Here is a 25,765-nt window from a genome sequence, read left to right as displayed (position 1 = left end):
TACATTCTTATTTATCAAAGATTTTCTATACCAACGACTCGTATTAGCCCGAGGACTTTCCGACACGAGCGACGCGTTTCTACTCTATTTCCGTAAACAGAGAAGTAAAACAAGAAGCGAACGTGTCTTACCGTGTTATCAAAACGAAACAAAACGAATTACGATCTAATTGTAATTAGTATCGTACCATTCTACTAATAGTACATATTCTACGATCCATATTAATCATTGAGGACTGTAGTTAATTAGTCGAATGACGGAGATTAAATAATAGACAACATAAAGGTCAACTAATCGTCCGATTGATCTTTAAGAGATAGACTGACCTACCTTACGCGGTCATCACCTCGTGTCCTTTGTAAGATACAGAAATAAAAGGAAGAATAAAAAGAAAAAGAAAAAGAGAAAAAGGAAAGTGGGTCATCCGGGTGAAGTATCCAAGGACAGTGCAAGTAGAGAGGTTTGAATAATATACGCGTTCGTCAGACGTTTCTAGGTACAAAGTATCGAATAATTCGTGTCCGGAAGCGGATCGTAGATTGACGTCATTTCCGGTCGAAATTATAATTTCTTTCGATCTCTAAAAAAAATACTTTTTGTCGACTGTTTCGCGAGATGAAACGTCGGCACGGTGGACACATAATAGATCAAAAAAATTATTCGCGCGCTAGTTAAAATCAAATCAATTTTTTATAAACCCAACAAAAAGATCTTTAGAATTGATTGATATTAATGAAACACTATCGAACGATAATTACATTTACATGTACGTGTTCTATTTTATAAAAAAGGACTTAATAAAAAATTATTTTCATACTTGGCATATTTCATTTAATTCACCAATTTATCTATATTTATTCGAAAATTCAAAACTTCTTGTTTGGTTTATAACAAGTTTAATTTTAAATAGCACGCAAACGTATTATTTTTACCCGTTGCAGATACTCTTTCAGAAAATAGTTAAAACAAAAAGTCGAAACGTATCCGTTAATGTATGCGTTTACGTACAGAAGTCGATCGCTAACGTAAATTCACGGAATCAGAGTCCATACCAACGAGGTAACCGAAAAAAGCTTCCTCCAATTCGAAGTTCCGTGTTTCCGACGTAAATCTCCCCTAAACATGAACGTCGCTCGAGCATATAAATTCTCGAAAGAGGCGTTAGTACAGTGACCTACATAATTTCTCGAAAAACAGCTGGGTAACACTGTCATACGTCTTTAATCTATGTGTTTCATGCATGAATACCGATTACCGATAAAAATTCTGCGATTCGAAATTCCCGAAGGCAACATATGCAGAGAACGCAACTCTCTAAAGTCTTACTAATCTCTCTAACAAGGGAGAAACGTTTCGTTTCGAACGTGCGTGCGTATGGATACATTTTTCTGTATTTCATAATCGCTGGGTGCTTAATCGATATACCGACCTAATTTCTATCGAGTTACCAAACCAAGTTGAATTATATTCTTCGTACCTTGTTTATGCGAACTTTCCAGATCGATCTAAGAAATATCCAAGTATCCAGAAAGAACCGTTCGATATCGATTTGTTTGACCACATCGTTTGTGCCATGCGACTAACATGATCCTCGAAAGAAATCTCAAGCACGAAAATCAAAAACGCGAAGATACAAACTTATTTGCAGATCACTCCACTTCAAGGATAAAACTCATCGAAGGCAAGATATCGATTCGAAGTAACTCGAACCGATATATTACGTAAATATTTATAATTTATCTTCACTGTTCGCGTACTATTCGAACACCATAAACGAGCTTTCAATATATCTTCGAAAAGATCGATCGGGCGATCCTTACGCGACGATTTCTCTACGTGTTGTGACATCCGAAATCATACGTCGATCGTAGTGATCCTGCACATGCGCGAACCCGAGGGCCAAGTTTAGTACCAGGAGGACACCTCGATCATGCTCCCTCCCACCGAACTCGTCCATTCTTAGGATAGGAAAATCGACCAAAGAACTAGGTCAAATATATGTTTTTAAATAGCCTACTTCTTACGTGTTTTTAAAGACGATGTCTCAGGATCGTGTCGTTTACAATCGATTTCCTTCATCAAAGCTTTCTATTGTATCGGTAATGCGTATAGGTAGAAATAATCGATGAGAAAAAAAAGTTGCGATAGGCTATCTCCGAATCAAATAATTTGGCGAGGAGAAAAGCGCGACGAGTCGCTATACATAAACAGTTTACACCGAAGGATTGCTAGATCAGATTCCATTTGTTCCGCCTGTCAACCTATGACATATGTCCCAACCGTGCCGACGTACGACGTAGGCCCTACACTTTCTCCACCGTGATGGCTCTTTACGTATAATTCCGTAGGGTAGGTAGCATTACGTAATTGCTTTAGAAAAAAGATATTAACGACGAAAAGCATACTTGCTTATTTTCTAATTAATTACGAGTACGTTCTTGCGTAAGTTGCTTCGATTAAACATGATTTTCGTTAATTGTGACCTCAATTCCCTCTTTCCGAGGATCGTTCGTCTAAAACGTTTCACGTAGAAACGGTCGAGAGAGGAAGCGAACTCCTTATCGAGTAGTGTAGTGAAATATCGAAGACTCTCGATCGACTCTACCTTTCTAAACATTCTTCGTAACGTAAACAAGGGTCGTTCCCAGAGGTTTCGAGAAAAGGGAGGAAGACACCAAAATGGAAAAGGGAGGGACAGAGAGAAAAGTAGAGAAGAAATTTACTGGACGTGAGTCTTAGAACGACTTCGACAAACACCGTTAATTCTTAAAAAACTTTGTTGCGGCGTTCGAGCGATAGCAAGAACGATCTCATCGGTCACGCTACAAGCTTCTCCCCCCATTTCCTTTCAAGCTAATTCAACTCCTATATCCGAAGTGAAAATTGAAAAATCTACGAACCGAAATTCGTCTTTGAAAACTAAGTCCCGGAATCTACGTTACCCGCCGGATCTCGTCTATTCGTAAAAGAATAGCCTCTCATTTTTCGATCCGAGTTAAGCTTCCAAATCGATTGGTTTCTCGGTACTCTCCGATGGAGTTTAGCTGCCACCAAGAAGATAGAAGCACTTGGTCGCGCTCATTGAGCAGGATTGTCGTGGCGAGGGCAGCAAAGCGAAGAGGAGCACTCCACTTATCTCACAATCACTTAGAAAGCGATCCTCTCCTCGGATCGGACTCCGCCTCCGAAGCACGACCAACCCTCGAGCCAGTAAAATTGCATATCTTCGCGAAGCAGCGGCATTTGCAAGCAAATCCCTCGGCGGTGGCGTTAATAACGGGCGCGCTACGTGTACGTACGTTTTTTTCATTCTTTCTTTCTTACGTTCGCCTTCGTCTTCGTCTTCGTCATTCTTCGTCTTCGTCGTCTTCCGGAGAGCTTTCCTCTTTCTCCTTCACCGTGCTGTTACATGCGGCGTATCAAAACGTGAGTGCGCCACAGCCACGTAGCTAATTATCCCCAAGAGCGTACGAAGGTCCTGAAGGTGATCTATTCGCTGCAAGGAATTTCTTCGAGTGAAAGCGAAGCGATGAGGTAGATGAGAAGCGAGAGAGAGAGAGAGAGAGAATGAGATAGGGGAACGGGGAGAAGAAAATGTAAAAGGACGAATAGAAAGAGGGTCAGCGAGGAAGGAGGAATGCAAATGAGAGAAGGAAAAGTAGAGAAGAGCCAAGGAGGGAACTTCTCTCTTCTTCTCTCTCTCTCTCGCACACACACACACACACACACACAGAGCGTTTCCTCTCCCTCCCTCGCTCTCTCGAAGAGTAGAGCACTGTAGAAGGCAAGCCAACCTTGTCGGGGGTCAGGGGAGGAATGAGAGATGTAAGGTAATTAAAGCGAACGTGCACCATCTTGTAGGAGATTTAAAAGCTCGTAACTTTTTATGATTTACATTCCTTTCATTTAGTCGCACGTTCCTACGGATAGACTACCTTTCTCCTCCTACTTTTACTCCGGCCTTCTTCGTTTCCTTTCCTCTCTTCTAGACACCTCCGCCTCTTCCTACGCTTTTTCTTCCACTTTCCTCGAGCACCGGCATCTCGCTAGCCCTGTCTACCCGCCGCCTTCGTTCTACGTTGCAATCTCGAGATTACGCGAGACAACTTGGCCAAACGCTTCGGAACACGAGTTTCCAACTCTTTCGCTCGGCTATACGTTTACCAGACTCCATCGTGCTCGTCTCGTACGACACGTAGATTAATCGTAGCCTTAACTCTATATATATTTCTCCTTCCGTAAATTTTAATACTCTTCCTATTAAAGCTCGAGCATGGTTGTAATTGCGACGGTCCGATATCGATAGACCGATACCGTAACAGTATCTTTGTGCAATATCGATTTAGAAAGGTCAGCTTGTAAGCTCGCATCCATGCTCTTTCCGATCACGAACCATTCGAAAAACTTCTCCCCTTTCTTAAATCGGTTGAACATTTTTAATGCCAAAGTTTCAATTGTATTCTCTCTACGTATCTTTCCTGTACAGAAGGTGGTTTGAGTTTACGAAGACGACGATACCATTCGTGATAAGCACGAAATTAAACGCGAATAGAAGTCAAGAACTCGAAGGGAAACCTAACTATCTTATACATTACATACTTACGTATGTATTCGCGTAGATACATTGAGAAGACGAAATTAGGCAGGAGCAAATTCGACTTGCGCTCTCGCTGCTCCTTCTCGAGTGAGCCGAGAGAGAGAGAGAGAGAGAGAGAGAGGGAGGGTGGGAGGAGAGCGACGGAACACACACGCGCATATATCTCCTCATTCTCGCGGAGCGTTTATTCGAAGACAATGAAAGCATTAGAGATGCTCTCTGAATACGGTTTCTACAGTTATTGATAGAGTCGAATATACTCCATCGATAATGAGATACGCGTTCGTTGGAGGAACCGCGCGAGGAAAGATTTAGTCCGTATCGACGATGAGTCTCTTTCAAATCGATCTATAGTTTTCGTCTTTATTGTCAGATAAAACGACTGCTTTTACCCTTTTCAATTTATGCCCGAATAGACGAGACGTAAACGAGAACGTCGTTTGCGATAGTGCAAAAGCAACGAAATATCGTGTTGGGAACGATAAATGCGTTAAATATCAGCGAAATCGTCTGGTATAACGACGCGCGGTGCACCCGCTAAATGAGATTACAAATTCAAATACTATTATACAAGAGGTTAACAAATATATCTTGGCGAACGTGTAATCAAATGTCTGGGAATAATTGCCGAGGACAATTTAACCGTTAATGCGCGAGCCATGGCATGGAGTTGGAAAGAGAAAGGGTCAGATGGGTAGATGGAGATAGAGAGACTCGCTGCTATTCAGTCTCTTGGCGATTCACCGGTGCTCGACGTGGAGAACGAAAACGAAGAGGCAACTCGACGACACAGAGTTCCTCTACTTTCCAAATTAGTCGTACGATCTAACCGCAATGAGCTGCTCCTTTTCAATTCGAGTCGCACGACGAGAGATCCTTAGTTTGCGTTTATACACGTCGGATCAAAGTTGACGCACGGAACGCACGTTAACGGCTGGTAGACGTGCTCTTTATTTTCCGTTCCTGCTTTCGGTCGAAGCACCGCAAACTCCGCGGTTTGTTTAACGCGCTTACTCCTGATATTTCTTTTTTGGTGTCATGAGCCGAGTACTCGGTGTAAGCTTTAAGCGGCTGCCAGTGATGTATATAGGTATATAGGTATGCAGTATCCGCCCCTAAACTCCACATTTCTGGAATTATACGAAAAAGCAGAAAATGAGAATAAGTAGGTACGTGTACGTCCGGGAGTTCTCCGCTGGCCATTTTAATTCGTTGATCGATATTCTCTCCGCGAGGGCGATACTTTTCGAAAACACCGCGCGTGCAGAAATCGAGTAACAACGTCGACGGCGGAGGACGTTGAAAAACAAAGCGCGCGAATAAGAAGAAGAGGGAGAGAGACGAGAGGAGATTGATTTGTCGCAAAGTTACCGACGGACTACGTTTGACCATTCGTCATTAAAATATGCATCGGTATGCGTTCTCGCATGGACGAATCGGCAATTGCGAACGGCTTTTCCAATTTCCCGTCTATCGCTTCGCCGATGATTTATTCTTGACACCGCGTCGTATCGTAAATTCGAAAGTATCGTTCAAAAATCGTAAAGAAGTCCACGTTCCAATCTCCGTCGAATGGTATCGAGTGTCGTACGACCGAGAATTAAAAATCTCGCGCAGACAAGAAATATCTGCTTTTCCGTCTACCCTCCTTTCTATCGGCAGCATGCGAACGAGTTTGCCGCTACAAAATGTCTTCTCGATATGAATTTCTCGTCTACGTTTTGTTACCTCTCCTCCATGAAATTCCATAACGTTCGTGCTTTACGCACGATGTCTAATATTTTAACGAATTTCCCCTCGCGAATTTCAGTTTATTTCAGAAAATCGATGACAACGACTGAAGGTTAATATTTTATCAACGAGCTGTTGCAAAATTGTGGAACCGCGTAATCGCTTTTTCGACGTTGTCCGTATACACATCGACGGACGAGGAGCCGCTTAGCAAATTATTACCACGTACTTACTTGTAAATTACGTTATTCGTCGTCGGAGAGAAAACCGTCTTTCTCTCGATCCGTACCGCGCACTCGATCTTTCTCGAATGGAACGAACGCAAGATCGAATTAAATGTAAAATCACATTTCAGAAATATCGACTAACAACAGTCTGATAAAGCCAATTTTGCTAAATGTAAAAGCAAAAATTTCGCCTTTTCCGGCCCTTCTGTTTTCGGCTTTCAATCACAGAAAACATTAATGGTTACTTCGTTTCGGCGTTATCAAACTACAGCCATTCCCGAGTCTGTCGCAAACCTCAATGATCGATGATCCATCGGCGTAATAACTGTTTTATCGATGAGTAAGATCAATGGAAAAAGACCGAGCCATGAGGGACGCGCGTTCGTAGGCGTGCACATCGATACGCGACACATAATGTACGATTTATGGAAGTCGAATGTATAGTCGATAAGGCCACGAACACGGGAGGATAATCTTCGTCCCGTTCCTTGTTATCCGAGCTTATCGAGGCTACCTCCGGGTCTGGTTAATTTGATTGGATTTGATCCGATGACGTACGAATCTTGGTCAAGACGCTAAGCGTCTAAAAGCATTCGTCCGTGAACGAAAGACCTTCGCGTCTACGGGCGCAAAAAAAGCGAAAAAGGAAATATAAGCGAGATAAATACAAAATAGAAGGTTCGATGGATCCATGCGAAATGCACTCGATGCTGGCTAATCGTCTCGAGTTCGGATATCACCGTTTCGAATATAGTAGGATACGTCGTACTCGTACGTCCCGCGTGATCTTATCCATTAGCGAGATCACCGGTGCAGAATCTCGTCTAGCGTGCATTAATTATGCGTATTATCTATGCATCCGTAATAAACGCTTTGAAACGAGAATACGTCGAAACGCGCAGCGCGACGAGTCTTCGAACTCGTATCGATAAAGTAAAGATAATCGGTAAACTCCGAACAATGCTCGCGATCGATCGTCTATCGACGATAAAACGAAATATCGACGTTTCTTAAGTCGCACTTTCGGTAGTAAGGAAACAAGGTTTATCGAATCCAATAGAAGAGTTTCTATCTGCTGACCGCAGTTGCTCGGAGAAGGAACGGAAGACCAGCTTCGAAAGCGATATAAGCGATCGCGAGAGCGACGGAAAGAGAGTGGATGCTTAGCAAGAGGAAAGAGAGAGGGGGTGGGGGGTTAGAAAGCTCGCAAACTATATCACAGCGGCTTAAAGCAACCCTTATATACCGTCGGTGTAATCTCAACTCCGCCTCCTTTCCGACGATCTGTCAGCCGAGTTAACCGAGCGGCGAATTAATTAAACTTCTATTTACGATATCGACGAATCAGCGATATCTTCTTGCTCTCTCTCTCCCCCTCCCCCCACACGGTGCCTACTTCGAGACTGTTATCGATATATCGCGGAAAATGTAATCATTTTCTTAGGCAGACGGTGTACCCTCCAGTACGTTTCGTTCCGGTTGCTTCTCCGCCTTCGAGAGGAAATAATCGTCGAAGAACGCATAAATGCAAGAAAACGCTTCGTCTCTCGCTAGTCCTTGACGAGAATTTTGTCATTATTACGAATAACCAGTATCGGAATTGTTTACCGTCCTCGCATATTGAAAAGTCGAGCCGCCTTGTTATTTCCTTGGAGAATTGGACTCGGATTATAGCTAGATCGTCGATATCGTAGTAAAAAAAGTGTTTTTATTGATACGATGTTAAATTAAATTCTTTCGATCGGAGACTCCGTCCAAGGAATGAATTCTAAACACAAAAATCACGCCGACGAATTATCGACGTTATTGCAGAGAGCAAGTATGGAAAAAATTAATAATTGATTTCAAGATCGATCGCAGTTTTCTTTTTGTATTTTTAATCGTATTTTAATCCAGTATGGAAAAAATTAATGATCCACCTTAAGATCGATCGCTTTCTCTTTTTTTTTTCAATCGTATTTTAATCCAAAAGTCTGGATTTATTTAAAAATTCAAATCGATCGACGAACGGTGGAAAGGTCGTCTTAAATAAAATTCTCTCGCGTGAGCAATGTAATTCGTTCTTCCACGAATCAAGGAGAGACTGCGCGAGCCGAGGCATCGCGCTACTCGAACAAAACTCGACGGCAAGATCGATATTAAATGAATTTTCTTTGTCGCTGCATCCTTTATGGCCTACTCGTTGGACCGAGCTAAAGTTTTCGTTTCTCTTGTTTGAGAACAACGCTCTCTTCGAATTTAGGGCGGAGACAATACCAAGTAATCCTTTGGATAATTTAATCGAACGGAAAGGTTAGAAGAAAGCCGGAAAGCTCTCTGCGATCGTAATCTGGTAACACCGAGGAATGACAAAACTAAAAAACACGGAACCGAGCGAAATTACTTAAGAAAATTTCAAACAATTAATCGACAAATCGCGTGAAGGAGTTGTAACCTCCTCTTTTCGTTGATACGAGAGAAGTCTAGGTGGCACGAAGGAAGTTGCAAATAAGGACGTTGGTATCTCGAGTTGCTACCGCCAAGTTAGGAACCGTCTCTCGCGTTGGCTAGCGTGGCTTTTGTGCGCGCTTTAATACGACGCGTCTGCCGTCGTAACGAGACAAACCACCGAGGAAACAACGCACGGTGTAACGTTAATCGCGCCTAGTCCGACGAAATGACTTTGGCGAAAAGCTCTCGCGGAGTATTCAACGTCTTCTCTTGTTTCGAGAGAGAAAAGACGGTAGAGAAATCGTGCCGAAGGAACGAAGCGATCTCGTCGATCTAAGCCGCGGTGTTTCTTCGAAAGACCGAAAGGAAAATCGCCGACCGACCGTTCGTACGACTATTCTCGCGAAACCCATCGGAGGAAAGACTAAAGGAAAAATCGAATGAAAGGTCGCGTGTACATCGGTGCATTGGCAGATTCGCTCCTCGATTCGAAAGTCATATAGACTTTACTAATTCCAACGATCGCTTCGGTAAAGCGGTACTCGAATCGCATTACGAAGATTTTAAGCATTGTGCGTGCGTGCGCTCCCTCCGGGGGATTCGTAAAAGGGAAAGGGAAAGAACGTGTGCTCGCGATCGGACGGAAGAGAGCCCTTCTCGTTCACGAATTAACGTAGGTACGTAGCTTTCAGCGTTTCTCCGTTGGTCTCTACGCCGACATATGGCGATTCGATCTGGCACGTACGTATATACACGTGCGCTCTAAATGCGCGCGCGCAAACCGTCGTGTTTCGACGTCGCACCGTGGCCCGGTCGTTTCGCTATAATATACCGGGTGTCCGTAAAATCCGCGAACCGCAAGCACCGCACGATCCGACACACGTGACGCGGGCCAAGCGTGCGGGGTTATAGGCGGAGGACGTCGGGTTCGAGGGGTCGAGAGGGAAGGCGGAAAGGACGTTGGGGTGGTAGAGGGAGAAGACCGTTTCAGCCACGGCTCGACCGTGCGGCGGGACAAACCACCGAACGCTCGTTCTGTCCGGCTAATTTACTTTTTGTATTTTCGGCTTAAATCGACCAAGCGTGGCCGATAGGTGCTCTCGCTATCTCTGCCATTCCCCGACCGTCTCCCGACAGTGCGCAAACCGAAAGCTCCTCCATACGCGACCACCGAAAGCTTTCCTCTAACCGTGAATGCCAATCTCCTCGTCCACCGCGAAGCGATGCATCTCTATTTTTGTTTTGCCTTCCGCTCGATCGCTCGTTTCTCCCGCCCCTCCGTCTCTCTCTCTCTCTCTCCCTCTCATTCTCCGATCCGTCAACCAACGTTCCCTTCTCTCCCTTGCTTACTCCATTCGTCCTATCCGAAAACCAACGAGAGCTTCACCGCCACGGCGGACGACCGCGTTTCCGCTCAAATTTTCCCGATGGACGCAATCGCTCGCACCAGGAGCGAACGAATGAGAAAGAGACCGAAGAAGAGAGACGGAGAACGCCATGGCGTGATTCCCTTTGGTTCTAGATCCGATTGTCGAAACCCCGTTCGCTCTCTCTCTCTCTCTCCCTCGCGCGCGCACAAGCCTCCTCCCTCTTTCCATTTCACGGAAAATGGGAAACTCGTACCGCAAGCTGTTGCATCGACCTCCGGCTCGAACGCCGATCTCTCTCGCGGTTATCCGACAGAACGATGGCTATTGAAGTCCCTTCCCACTTCCCGTTCCTCTTCCTCCTCCTCTTCCTGCTCCTCCTCCTCCTCTTGCTCCTCCTCCTCCTCCACCTCTTCGCCGCTTGTTTAAATACCGTCGCGAGGGTACTGGATGTATGTCATTTAATCGAAACATCCCGATGTAATCTCGTGGCGCAACTAAGCACTGCCTCGAAACTCCTCGACTTTCAACGCGGTTCTACGAACGATCGATCCTTTCTGTTTCGGCCAGCGAGTTCACGAGGAACGTACGTGTACTTCGACGAGGGCTCGTCCGAAATGATTAATTACTATAATTTGCATAAATATACGCGATGCGTGAAATCGCCGCCGTTAATCTCTCACATCCGCACCATGCGTTTTCTCTGTCGTGGAATTTCAACTAGCGAGTTATATGCTACCTCTCGTCGATGAGCAAACAGAAGAGTTTTACAGGGATATTAGAGAACGCGATATATCTCGTAAGAATGTTCCTGATGCAACGTTGATATTTATAAATGTGCGATAAAATTGTATAATTCGATCGTTATCTATTAAATAAACCGAATAAGTTTTTCTATCGATCGCGCACGACACACGACGATTATACGACGACGACACTCGCAAGCTGAGATATAAACTCGTTTACCTTACAGAGATATATATTTGCCGTCAACGTCGTTCGTATTCGACGAGAGAAAAAGAAATTAAAATTCCCTACTGTTTTGCTTTCTCCCCTCTTTCAAAGTACTTACCACGAATGGTTAAGATAGGCGAACTTTCAAAGAGTCACCGGCACATCGCTTCTACGGAAACTTGACACGTTTCTTCCGAAAATAGAACAAATATGAATATGGACGTGCGCTCGACAGACGTCGTCCCTTTTCAAACGCGTACAAAGGTCCGATTTTTATCTTCGAATTTATCAAGCGAGAAATGCGAGCTTTCGCGTTAAAGGTTATACGTTTGAGAATGAGAAATAATCGACGAATTGTATTCAAAACGAAATATTCGTACTTTATGATTCGCAAAAGCAGCGCGCTCGTTGTTCATTTACGCATTGTAGAAAAAAAAAAAAGATATGTATGAAATCGATTTATAATAAAGTCCTTTTTCATGTATTTATCCGGTTATTACCGGGAAATAACGAGGTATAATAATATGATAATGAAATTTTACAGAGTGAATGACACGAAGTATGAGAATGAATATTGTATGAGTGACATTGAATGTATACGTGCGCGTTCGGTAACGCGCTCGCCTATTTTCAAAGAGGACGCTCTTTCCGCGTTACGCGAAAGCGGTAAAAAAGTAATTCGGAAATTGTAGATTACGCGATCGAACGAAAAAGTTGACGAGGAATATCGCGTAGAAAATAACGTAAGACGCGATAAAAATACAGATAAAGAAATATCCGTAGTTATTTTTAATCAAATCCTACGGCGTACGATACATTCTTATGACGATTATTCAAGTAACGTATAAGAAGATGACGATCGTTGAGCTCGTTCGTACGCTTCTATTTTAAAATCGCTAAAATAACGACAACTGGTAAATGTCGAAAAAGATGTAGGATAACCGACAGAAGAATCGCCCGAGTAAAAACACATTTATCGATCCTTTAGAGTGCACTTAGGTATGGTTCAAATTTAGAACGGGTTCACCGATATCGCTTAACCGTTGCATTCTTAATTCGATACTCGGCACGTCGAGAGAAAAATCGAGAGAAAAGAAGAGCGCACGGCCGTGCGCCGTAATATCGCCAGCGATTGCAAAATATTTTATCCTAATATTTTTTCCTTACGCGAGATACATCATGTTAATGGGGTAGTTGCGGGCAATTTATGAGAAAAAAAGGCGAGGTGATTACGGAAGCGGGAAAACGTTCTCGACGATAAATACCGTAAGATAAACATACCGACCTCGCGGAACGTTAAAGAATTCTGCTAATCGTTATTCGATCGTTGAAAAGAACGTTGCTCGATCATTCGCCGATCCCCGAAAATTTTTCGATCGAAGAAAGTTTCAGCGATCTCGCGACTTCTCGTCGAAATCGGATTTGATCGAATCGGGATAGACGCGATTACGTCGATTTAACATCTTGCGTGCTTCGTCATCGTTCCATCGTTCTATCCAACGCGTTGCGCCGAATGATTTATCAACTTTTTAATAATAAATCGACTCGTTATTGCGACCGACTATTCGACGCGCACGCGGACACCTTCGAAACGAAATGCGTATAAATCCTATCGCGTTGCTACCGTTTGATAAGAGTAAATAACCTGCGAAATCTCTCGCGTACTCTCCTTTTTTTTCCGCGATTCGTTTGTACGTTTCCACGTATATAAACATTTTGGAAAAAGAGAGAGGAAGAGGGAGAGAGAGAGAGAGAGAGAGACTAAAGAACCGAAAAGAAATGAAATGAAAGTTGAAACGTTCTCCTGTACTAAAACTCTTTGAATATCGATCTCGAGCATTAATTTATTATATTCCGATAAAATATTATCGATTCTCGATATAATTCTAGACAAGAGGCAAACTACGTCGAAGCTTCGAGCGAGCCACATTTACACGCTCGCATCGTGGAACTCGTACCTAGTCAGGAGCATTGCGCGAGTTTTTAATACCTACGTTGCTCAAATAGCACTTAAGCCTCTTAGAACGTACCTGCTATTATCACAATCGGACCAAATGTTAAAAACCTTACGATTCGGTTTGATTCAAGATTACTTCATTCATAAATTCTGTAGATGAACGTTTTATCGTACGACGTTTAACGCGATCGAGGCGACTGTGTCTCGAGGAACGATAATAATAAAATATTATCGAGAGGATGACGTTGGTCGTTTCGACCGACTCTATTTGGCGGGAAACACGAATTTGAGAGGAGCGTTTGAAAAATTTGCCACGACCAGGCTAGTGCTCCCGAGCAGCCATGAAGAGAGGGAAGGAGAGAGAGGAGACCGTCGATTCGTTGGTTGTAAAATGCTAAACAAAGCGAGGCACGAAAGAGAGGTTTGCTCGTTCAAATAACGCGTCTGACCCGGCTCGCTAAATAACCAGGCGCGACGAACGAGCGCAGCACGGCGTTGTTTTCTACCGGAAACTCGTCGACTTTTTCTAAAGCAACCTCCATTTTTTTCCCTCTCTCTCTCTCTCTCTCTCTCTCTTCGTCCTCGACAACCATCTCTCTCCCTCGCGTATTCAAATTTTCCGATCGCTGCTGTTTCGTATTATCGAAAATATTCCCTTTTATTTTCTTTTTCTCATTCGGACCGGACGGAAATATGTTATTCTCTCGGATTATAAAAAAGAAAAACGCGAAAGCGAGAAATATGAAAAATCAAAACTTGGATTACGTTTCTCGTATGCGTGAAAGCGAACGTCTTAACGCGCACGAGTGGAGTAGAAAGAAGCTTTAAACTTTTATCCCGCGAACGTGTCCCTGTACGCTTGAAACTGACGCAAGATCGTAGTTTATCAACGCGTGGGATGGGTTAATGTATCGCGAGAAGATAGTACCGTGAAGAAAGTCCAACGCGATCGTACGTTCTCGAGCTGTCGTCCTCCCTCTCTCTCTCTCTCTCTCTCTCTTCCTGCCTCGCTTTCTCGACGTCGACGTTTCCGTACTCGTAGAGGTGTCTCCGGAAAGTACATTCGAGAAGAGAACCAATGAAAGCGTAAAAAGAAGAGAGGGAAGAGGAGGAAAAGGAAGAAGAAAAAGAGGAAGAAGGATGCGAGTGCTTTGACAGAGGTCGGAAGAAAAAGCAAAGGTTAAGGTAGACTCGTGTCACCTGAGGAGCTTCGGACGTGATCGGACTTCTCACTTGTAAGGCCTTCCAAAGAGTCACCACCGTCGTTCCTTCTCCCTCTCTTCGCCCTTTGACGCCCTTTGACGCCTTCCTCGACGAACCCTATCCTACCTAGGAGATGCTCCGAGGAAACGTTCTCTCTACCTGTGGTTTTACGAGCAACCCCTGTCTTGCGCTTTCACCCATCCCTCCTATAGCTCTCCATCTCCAACTTTTCTCTCTCCCTCTGTCGTGTCAACTTCGGAGAAGCTAGCAATTTCGTAGCTTTCGCCTTCTTAAATGATTCCGACACGTACCGAGCTTCCAAGTTTTTTTATCTCTTTCTCCGCGTCTCTTCCTCTCCGTAAGAAAGATATCTAGGACGAAAGGGAAACGATCCGATAAGTAATTTGTACGCGAGCCAATTTTATTGATAATGGATAGATATAGGAGAGTCGAGAACGAAAAGCACGAAACTTGTTTCTCCTTTTTATTTTCCTTCTTTTAACCCGTCTCTTCTCCTCGATCACTTTTCTACGCGGAGCGTGTCCGCGGTGCTTTCCTTCTCGGGGTAATCTCCAAGAACTTTCCGAGATGGATCGTCCCTCGGGGTGGAATCCGACGGTCGACTTTACCCTCTCGGCATTTACGCAAACAAGCGGAGAAACTACGTTTCCGTCGTTGGTGCGACTTCCTTTCTACCTTTCCCCTTTTCTCTTTCTTTCTCCGTAGAAATTATTTCGAGGACAATATGGCGACGATAATACGCCGGTGTATTCCCGGGAGAGAGCAACTCCGCGAGTAGAAGTAGTTTTTCAGATTTCCTTCGGCCACTTCAAAATAATAACTCGGTGTATCGACGCCTTGGAAAAGTTCGCGGGCCGCTCTAGAGAAATTTCTATCTCGAGATTCCAATCGTTATCCTCTTCGCTCGAGACCGCGCTCGTTCTCGCTTTGTTTTCGAAACTTAAGAAAACGCGAGATATCCCGAGGCTTTTAAAAACTCTGCTGCGAACGTCGTCGGATATATGTATAAACGCTCGAACGTTTATAAAAACCTTTCGAAAGGTAAACGAGACGACGAAATGGAAGAAGAATGGAGCGAGAGGAGAGAGAGAGAGAGAGAGAGAGAGGAGAAAAGCCGGGAAAAAAAACGAAGAGCGAAGCGAGAAAATTTGCCGGGGTAAGAGGAGTCAAAAAAATCGCCGAATTATTCTCTCAGCCGTCGGATATATCAGAATTTATTTAGAGAGCCTCTAGCAGCGCTCGTCGTCTCTCGTCCCGCTATTCGAAGGAGCGTTTCGCCTCTTTCTCTCGCTCGGAAGAATCTTATAATACGTTATACGCGTTATATCGTTCTACCTTTCTCTCCGGCGAGATCTCGAGCTCGCGACTACGTTCGAATCCTAATCCGCGAGAATTCTCGTAGCCAGGGGCCACCGAGGGACGATATTTCGAGTCCTACCTACGGATTATTTATAAACCTTGCTCTCGTACAATATTTAAGGCGTAACGCGCGGATACGTCACCGTGACCTCTCCGCGACCCAGAGATCTTTACCCTTACGCGTATTCTCTCGAATCCGTCCTTTTCGGGGACGATCTCGCACAGCCCGATATGCCTGCGAGCGTACACCAGTACCGCGTATACATCTATCTCCTCTTGAATTTCATTTTTCCTGATTTTACGAGATTTGGAGCCGAGCCGGTCCGCGTAACGTAATACTTTTCCCCTTCCTCGCTACCTCGCGGAAAGGTTTGTCGCGAAAAATCGAGAACGTATTTCCGTTCGAAATACCAAGCGTTGAAAGGTAATACCAGCGCTCCGATTTTTCTTTCTTCGTTCTTCTCTTTTCTTTTTTTTTTTTTTTTTTTTCTTTTTTTTCTCCTTTTTTTTTTCTTTTTTCTTTTTTTTTTTTTTTTTTTTTTTTTTTAGACACCGATATCTCTGCTTTATCCGTTTAACGAGAACGAGGTGATAAAAATAAACGAGCCCTTTCAGGCGTGGCGTAACGCGAAGCCGCGATTCGTGGCCTTAAACAAATGACGGCTACGTCAAGTTACGAGGAAGATCGCGGCACACCGAGGGGTTATTTCTCTTCGACCTCAGATTGCAGGTTTTTGTGGCAGTTGTTAATAGGCACTCGTACGACTGGCGATAAGGATCACCGTCATTTGTCTCCCTCGAGTCGAGAAATTTTTAACGGGGTGTCGACTCCTCCCAAAACTTTCCCTCGATCCTCGACGACCTTTCGTTTCTTTTCGATCTTAAAGTCTCAAACGACGAACTCGTTCGATCGACGAGCGATGGATGATTCGACGACAATCTCCCTTCGATACCCTGTCGTTAAACGCATCTAGCATCGTCGATCCTTTAATTACGTTTCGATGCTCATTATGGTTTCGCTAATTCGCTCGTTCGTTTCACTACGAACATATTTATTTAACAGTATTTCGCGAAATACCCAGGTAATATTTCGCACGATATGGCACCGTATTTCCGTCCGCATATTTTTCAACGAAGGAAACTAGAGAAGCGTAGGTCGGCTGGGTGAATAAAGAGAGAAAGAGGAAAGGTGGAGGGAGTTGGAGAAGGAAAATTCACAAAATATTTCCACCTTTCCTGAATAGTTTACATCTCGCATAGGTTTACCCATTTTAAAGCCGATCAGCACTGAATTTCGTTCTCCGAATTCGGATATAGCGGGATTGTGATTTTTAAGATACGCGTTGACCTTTCCATATAACCTCAAATTCGGATAAATATGTTCTCGCGAAAGGTACGAACAAAAAAAAAAAAAAAGAAAGTGAAACGAGTTATTAATGGCAACGAGCAAATAAAAAGGTCGATGCTACTAATTACCATTTTTTATCTGTTACGTACAGTCGGATCATTAGCGCATCGACAATATATCATGCGATGTTATTAACGTCTATTTCGTTCTACAAGTACGTCCGTATCGAAATGAAAATATATTGCGATTAAAATATCTCTTACTCCGATCGTATAAAAACATATTGTTATATATCGCGTAAACGCTAATACGTCGATTACCATCGTGATAAATGTTATAGGACGCTATCTACTCTCTCTCTCCTAATTAAACAAAATACGATTTCTATAGACGACGCTCGTACGTATGTATCTTGAGCGCTTGCTCGATACGCTCGAACGTTCGAGCAGCTACGTATATTTCTCTTTCTCCTTCAAATTTTATTAAAATCTAATTAAAAAAGAATAGAATTTGTTTTATCAACGCGCATATTTATTATATGAAATATGAAAGAAAGGAATATTACGAGTCGTTCTACTCGATCCAATATCGAATCGTTCTCTACGATCCGCCTATAACCGATCGTTGCTTCCGCAGCAACAAACGAACACAAAGAATTTAAACAAAGGGTGCCGATAAGTAGTAAAGGTAACGTTCTTTGGCGACCGGCTATAAAGATTCGGCCGTCTTTCATTTGGTCGTAATTCGGAGAATCGGAGAACGAACGAACGGAAAGCGATAAGAACGATCCTTTAAACAATTATTCGGCTATTACCGAGTCGTCGGAAAAACAAAAGCGCGCGCGTCCGATCGATTAAAACGACGTTACCCGACGACTCCTCGATCTTACAAGAGCAATATGTAAAAAGAATCGATTTGGTGAAATATCAATTTCATCAGGAAGAGATATAGTTTATATCAGATATTATTCTTTCCTATCTCCAAGCGCGCTAAGAGAAAATTTACAATAGGAGAGATCCGACGCGATAAACTTGGAACGGAGAAGAAAAAAGTTTCGAAGAAGCGAAAAAGTCGGTGACAGTGAAAGAAGAATAGCCGAATCTCTCGTTAGACAGCATCGCTTTAATATTACTTTCCGATCGGCACCTTCGACCGGACCTTCGACGACTCCGATACACCGGTGGCAAAGGCGACGGCAGTAAATCAGCCGACGAGAAAGCTGCCGTTCCAGTTGGCGTTGCCAACCTCGCTCCAGTCAGAGAAGGTTGGATAGCTAGGACAACACGTAACTGCTATCGATATGCAAGTACTCGCTTTCCAGTTTCCTTCGACGTCTCGCAGCCACGAACAGTGCCGACCGTGGACTATAGAAGTACATAGGACCTCTCGAAGGTTACGAAACATACACCATCGATCGTGGTTCTCTCGAGTCAATCAAGATTGATGTGGATTTCTATAGAGTTCGATCATTGATCGCTTTCACGCGCAAAATGTTACAAAACAATGAAATCGTGAATAGCTCCATTCAAGAACACTCTATTCAAAGTTAATTCGGAGCTTGCTTTTTTTCTAACCGTACGTCGTTTTAATGCACGCGCCTTTTTAATCATTTACGAGTCCCCGTTCGACAACTCGAGAGAGACAGAGAGAGAGAGAGAGAGAGAAATCTGTTATCGAGACCTGTCGTAAAAAGATATATATACATAAAAAAAGAAAGAAAGAAAGAAATTACAAATCACTTTTGGCACAAGGACGATTTGTCGTCTCTCAAGATTTTCCGATTTCGCAACTTTTGGAAATGGCTCGAGATCACGGGAAAAGCCGACGACAAAAAGAAGGATAGTAGAAATGAAAACTAACACGAACAACGTGCCGTTTCCTGTGAGTACAATCATTATCTATGCGCCCCTGGAGATCTCGAGAACAACGATCGGTTGTGGTCGGGCCCAAGTCGAGGCAGCAAGAGCGAAAGGAAATCTCCGTGCCGCATCCTCGCGATCGCAAGGACGCGCGGGACAAACGATGATAGATCGTACTTTCTTAGCAAGGTCGTTTTTTATTTTTATCTCTCGGGGCGATCTCCGATATCTGTATGTCCGATAGATCGTTTATAAAAACAAAGTATCAACTAAAATTTTTAGCTTTGTCACCGTTAACAAGATGTCTGATAAACCTCCGCTTTGTATTCCAGCGATCGACTCACTCGAAATTTTATGAATCGTTTTCGATGCGTACCCAAAGTTAAACCCAGTACTTTTCGATTTTCTAAATGTTTTAGTACGTACCAGTTTGTCCGTATCGGACCCCTACAACCCGATGCTATCTTATCAATTTTTAAGAAACACCATTCTCTTTAAGTGCACATCGATCAGAGGTAAGTTAAAAGAATGTACGTTGGACATGTAATTATCTAGGATAATAAAGGCTATATATATATATATATATATATATATATATATATATATATAGACACACACGTGTGGGAGGAGAGTAGGGCGAAGCGAGAAAAAGGAAGAAAAAAGAAACGCGGAGACACGATGATGGACGCTCTTTGAAGAGGAGGACAGTTTCGGTCGCTGCAGGAATCAGAAATCGATTGTTCGGCAATAACAATTCGGTGCACTCAGCTGAACAGGAGGAAGAAGCTGGATATAAAGGGAGAGAAAAAGAGAAAGATGGAACGGACTGGAAGGGAGTGGGGGTAACCGAGACTGGAGTACTACTTTCGCGTCGGCCCAATATCTGCGAGTGCATTTTTCCAGATATCGGATGGAAGACAAGCGGCCGAAATAGATGGTACGTAGATGGTACGAGGACAGCCGACGATACCAAAACACACCGATTCTTCGAGCACGCGCGGACAAAACAGCCTCCTATTTGGGCAATCAATCTAAAAGTAGGAAGACGACGTCCTGCGCAAGATGTGCCAAGCTTGCGAAACCGAACCGTCGACTTTTCACTTATGCAAGATATTATTCTCTTTGTATCTTTATAAATGCGTGTACATAAAAATGAGAAAAATGATATGGTCGTTAGAGAAAGAAAAGGGAAAAGAGGAGAGACGAAGATACGTGTTCTTACGAAGCAGAGTGATACGGGAAGATTCCTTACATCGTAAAACGCTCGTATCTCCCGATTTGCCGTTATGGCCAAAAGGAAATAACACGGTTTACAATCACCCGATACGGTATTACCGTGACACGAAAAACGAACGCCCGGGGAAAAGTAAAAAAGGAACGTGCCGCGAGAGGCAAGTTGTTACGACTTTGTGAATCATTAATTCTATTGTTCGGCCTCTAATGATTCTCTAAACATCTGAAAGATTTAACTCGTATAAAGTAGGTACGCGGAATAGCGAACGATCGAACACTTTTGTCCATTGCCGACTCGTTATTCCGAGTTCGTGCATACGTGTACGCTCCGTCCGATGCATATATTCCTTCTTCGAATATGCGGACCACTAAAAAGCGGATATAGGTATGATATATAAGCGTGATCCAATTTACCGAAGGTGCATGCAAAAATTTTTACGTTTATGACCGGCAACTCATAATGTTCCTGGATGCCTCGAAAGCCCATCGTGCGCGCAAGGCTTTGTGGCCTACAACAAGATTAAAGAGAGAAAGGATAAAGTATGAGAGCGCTAGGATGATGCCCGTGGTAAAGCAATCGAGACCCGTTACTACTATTCCCTCTATCCATCTCTCTCAGAGCGATAATTTCGCTATCGAAAGAGTCAAACTCAAAGTGGTAATAATCTAGAATATAATGCGTAATTAGAAAATAAAATGTAAAAATATGTCGGTGTATAGCGATTGTAGAAGCATCGCTACCACCATTGCAGTAGCATCAGCAGCAGCAGCGGCGGCGGCGGCAGCGCTAGAAGCAGCACCGTTGGCCCGGGAAAGTCGAAGCGAGAGAGAGAGAAGGGTGTGTGGTGTGTGTGTGTGAGAGAGAGAGAGAGAGAGGTGAATGAGAGAAAATTAGAATGGTTGAGAAGACGGTAGGTGGGCGGAAGGAGAAAGACAAAAGGGTGAGAGCGTGAACGGATAAAGGCTGGGAGGAAGAAAAGGTGCGAGATAGTCGAAGGCGAGAATAACTAACAGTGATGGGAGCGAAAGAGTGAGTGAGTGAGTGAGTGACTGAGTTAGAGAGAAAGAGAGGGAGAGGGAGAGGGAGGAAAAGTGGCAAGGGCTGCACAATGCTGAAACGAGGGACGCGTAAACTTAATTGACAAGCACAGGTGGCGCTTAAACCTGACTACCCTTCGCCCGTACTTAACTACTTGCTCGGTGTTCTGCCTCTGTAGGATCGAAGCGGCATTCCTGTTTGCAGAACCCGCGCAAAATTGCTGCTTTCGTGGAATGAAGTTTCGTTCGACGAACGAACGAACGAACGAACGAAAGATGGAACGGAACGAAATTGAAATCGCGATCCGAGCGGAACAGCAATTGAAGCGATTCAAGGGTTTCTTGTCTTGAGGTTTACCTACTAAGGGCATTTACCCTTCTTGCTCTTCCGTACTTCTGACCCACGTAGAAAACGAGACTACCATAAAATGCAAATCGTACGATGACTTAAGGCTTGATCCACTTCGTTTCTGAGACGACCGGGAATCTTTCTTCGAAATGTAGGACGGTAAAAGAAAGAAAAAGGATAAAATAAGATTCTCCTCTCTGTCTCGTATCGTTCGAACGCAAGACGAAGCGATGGAAATGAAGTATTCCTATAGATTTAAACGCGGACGACTCGCTTCAGCCGGATTTCTCAACGTTAACTATTATCGTTTAGAACTACGCGTATGAATCTTTAATCGTTCTGGTTCACGGTACGTGAAAGAGGCTCGGCGGTTTGCATTGCACCCTCGTTGGCTGAGCGCGTAAAAAATTAACGACCTGTCTTCCGGGGTCAAACACGACGTCGATCGACACGCCCCTTTGGAGTAAGTGAAGCGGATACGATAGAAGAAAAGAAAAAAAGAAACGAGCGGATTTTCCATCTCTTTCGCGCTCCCTCCCCATCCCATCCCCCCCCCCCTCTCTCTCTTTGTCTTTTTCTCGTACGTGTAAACCATTCTATAGCAGAGTTTACAATATCATAGGAGGTATCGACTAGGATACTTTGTCGACAACGACGTCAAGTTTTTTTGCTCCGACTCGATCGAACAGCAAATCCTTCTTTCTTAATCGATCGTAGGTATTCTAGATGTAATCGTAAGTTATAGAATTTTATCGGAATAGTATCGTCGCGTAGGTAAGTACCATTCTCTTTTACTAATTTATGCTTTTTAAGTTTGCGATTGGTTCGATTTATGGCGCGAAAGACTTACGGCCAGAAAATCGAATCCTGAAATTTCCATAGGGTACAAAAAGTCGACGGAAAAGTTTAATGCACGTAATCTCTTTCGTTGCTCGATCGTTGCTCTCGAAGTGTTCGCAGTTTCGGGAACTAAAATCTATCGGAACTGGTTTCGAAGGTACGTCGAAGGTACAGAGTCACTCGATCGACGAGCAATAGTGGAAAGAGAAAACGGCCGACGCACGATGGGGGCCTCGTTTCGAGAATTCGACGATCATTTCAATCGTCAAGCTCGACGTTAAACCAATTACTCGTGCTTCCTGGTAAATGGAATTAACGATTCCAGCTCGTTCTGCCGATCGTCAGGGCATAGCGAGAGAAGGGGCCAGGGAAGAGGAGATGTAGAGGATCCACTCTCCTCCCTTTACACCTTTCTCCATCTTCTATCTCTTGCTCGCTATATCAGCGAGTATTTATCACTTTTAATTCCCACTTTATCTCTCGAAAACGCGTTCTATTACTCTGACCGAGAGAATGTATTTCTTCGGAAGAATCTCATTTTTTTTGTTTTCATGTTCCTCAGGAGTGTAACAAGAAGAGAAGACGATGTAGATAGAGAAGTATCGAGGAGGAGGAACGAGGAAACGTGGTTGTACCGCGTGTCGAGCGCTTAACACCGCCTTGGGCATTTCGTCTAAAAGTATATCCAATGCCGTACACACCGTCGAGCGTTCGAATGTAGCCCTTCTCCTTTTCCTAGCTCGTCATAATACGGCAGTGCAGTAACGAGTATAGGAGAAGGCGTGCGCGCGCGCACGCTCACAAGACGATGAATTCAGTTTACGACGCCTATTTTCCTGACCTGGCTACGCCCGGATACTTTATTATTGTCGCATACTTTCAAGCACGAAAGGACGTGCAAGCGTACGTATACATCGTCAAAGAGATTTTCCGCTCTAGAGATGAGGAGAGACCGAAAAGGGAGAGAGAGAGAGAGAGGAAGGGTCCGAGATAGAGGATGCGGTTTGAATCATGGACTCTTAAAAGCGAGCTCAGGCGAAACACGAAACGTACGGGGATACTTTCATATTTTCCATGGTTAAACGGCTTAAATTAAAACCATAAATCGTACGATCTTTCAATCGGCCGTTGCGTTCACTTCCATACAATGCCAATCTAAATGATAAATAAATACGTGCAATTTTTAAAAGAAAGAATCGATCGAATATTCGTTACTTAAAACCGAAAGACTTTTTTTTCTGAACAGAGGATGTGGTTTGAATTATGGACTCTCAAAAACTAGCGAGAGACAAAACGTCCAAGGATACTTTCAAACTTTCCACGATTAAACGGCTTAAATTAAAACCATAAATCGTACTATCATCCGATCGGTCGTTGCGTTCTTTCCTATGCAATGCCAATCTAATTAAATACGTGCAATTTTTAGAGGAAGGAGTTCCTTTGGACACGATCCTTGATACTACAAGTTTGTTGAAAGTTGTTAAGATAAAAATATCATTCGTAGAGATATCAACTAGGTACACGAATACGCAAAGAGGCAGCGAGCTGATACGATCTCAATGTTGTGCACGTTACGAGCATTAATAAATCACGTTTAAGCGTTTGTCGTGAGTTACGTTACTCTCTCGTTTGAACAAGCACATAGCAACGTCTGGTTGCATCGGCATTTAGTATTTATCATTGTCTAGTCTGGAAAACACAAACGATTGCAAACAATTCGACTTTGATCTTTCCTTTAAGCAAACACTGCTATACGACGATCGATTACGAATGCGATGTTATAAAAATCGCCAGAAAATTGTTGACGCGTTTCTCCTCTCCTCTCTCTCTCTCTCTCTTTCCTCCTTTCCTCTCGAACTTCTAATTGCGTTTTGACTCGCATCTACTAGCGTTCCTTTTCCTATCGGAACGCGACCCTCGTCCGATATCCTCTTTACGAGCTTCCCGATCTCGTTGTGGGATCATAAAGACACCCTTCGCTCGCCGATATAACATCGAACTTAATAAAAAGGAACTATAAGGCAATAAATACGACGACGTATATTTCGGCATAGGATATAAAAAATTTTTCATCCGGCAAAGAAAGCACTTTTTTGTAAAGAGAGCTCTTATTGTAATAAAAGTGGAGTAAGCCGATGAATACTCGGATTTTAATATAGAAAGAACGAATAAGACTAATCTTAAAATAAATTTTGAACGACGAGTCTAATTTCGAGAATTTATATAGACCAAGAATATTTTTAGCAAGTAGCTACGTATTAATCGACGATATATCAAATTCTAAGAATTTATACGAGCCAGCTATACGTTCCGTCGAAAGAACATCTGTTTCACGTCGATCCGTCGAGCTGGATTTTGAAAATGTATGTCCTAAGCCAACGATGTCTCTACTTGGTACATCGTGAAATAACATTTATTTTTCGGTGTCCCGAATTGAGTTTTTCTAACGAAAATACATGAACATTAACCACACGTGGTCTCGACAAAATTTACGCTTTTTTCCTTGATTCGATAAAACCACCCGTCGAGTACTTCATACGTTTACGTTCTTACGCGACGTACTTAAGTTTAAGTACGAAGGAACATAGATTAGAAGGTATTATTGTTATTTTTAAAAGCATATACGAGAGACACTAACTTATTCCGAGCAAAAAATATCTCGACTAGTTCAGAAGATAATCACTTTTCCTTCTTTCGCGCAAGGAATTTTCTGCGGCGATGCTTAAAAAGCTTCGCGTGCCGTACCGCGAGGTCGACGATCGAATAAAAGACTTCGTGACAAGATTCTACTCGATCGAGCATGACCGTCTTTTTTTAAAGAATCGCGTTTGTTGAGCCAAGACTCGATTCAATTTACACGGTCACGTTAAGTATCTACGACGGAATTACGACACACGAATCTTCGAAGCGATTCCCTCGTTCTCGTTCTCTCTCTCTCTCTCTCTGCCTCTCACGCTCTTTCATACCTTATGTATAAGATGAAATGTAATTTTATCAGGTTTTGCCGGGAAATCGAATTACCATTCGCACGAGCAACACGACGAAACTCATCGTCTACGAATATCGAGCGCGATTCTATCGAATACGAAATATTCTATCTTTACCGCAAATACGAGACTCCGTGTATTTTTTAAATACGCGCGATACAGAAGGAAAAGAATCGAAAGGAATCACGAGTACTTATAAAAGAGCGAAGAGAAGAGCTCGATAAGAGGGCAAAAGGAGGAGGAAGCAGTATCACAATTATTACGA

The 25,765-nt window shown here is 43.4% G+C and overlaps 1 protein-coding gene across 7 annotated transcripts in view; it reads right to left on the bottom strand.

The window, feature by feature from the left end:
* Nucleotides 1–25,765, bottom strand: part of LOC127071251 (zeta-sarcoglycan) — a 154,566-nt gene that overhangs the window by 100,447 nt on the left and 28,354 nt on the right. Inside the window, exon 1 of one of the 7 annotated variants that reach the window (XM_051010306.1) lies at nucleotides 1,478–1,840. The exons of the other annotated variants lie outside the window; for them this stretch is intronic. The gene's annotated coding sequence lies outside the window, so the exon portion shown is untranslated. Of the gene's footprint in view, nucleotides 1–1,477; nucleotides 1,841–25,765 lie in introns of those variants that run through there. 7 annotated transcript variants of the gene reach the window in all.

This window comes from Vespula vulgaris, chromosome 21 (genome assembly GCF_905475345.1).
Source record: "Vespula vulgaris chromosome 21, iyVesVulg1.1, whole genome shotgun sequence".
NCBI lineage: Eukaryota > Metazoa > Arthropoda > Insecta > Hymenoptera > Vespidae > Vespula > Vespula vulgaris.
This window is presented reverse-complemented; position numbering and strand designations above follow the sequence as displayed.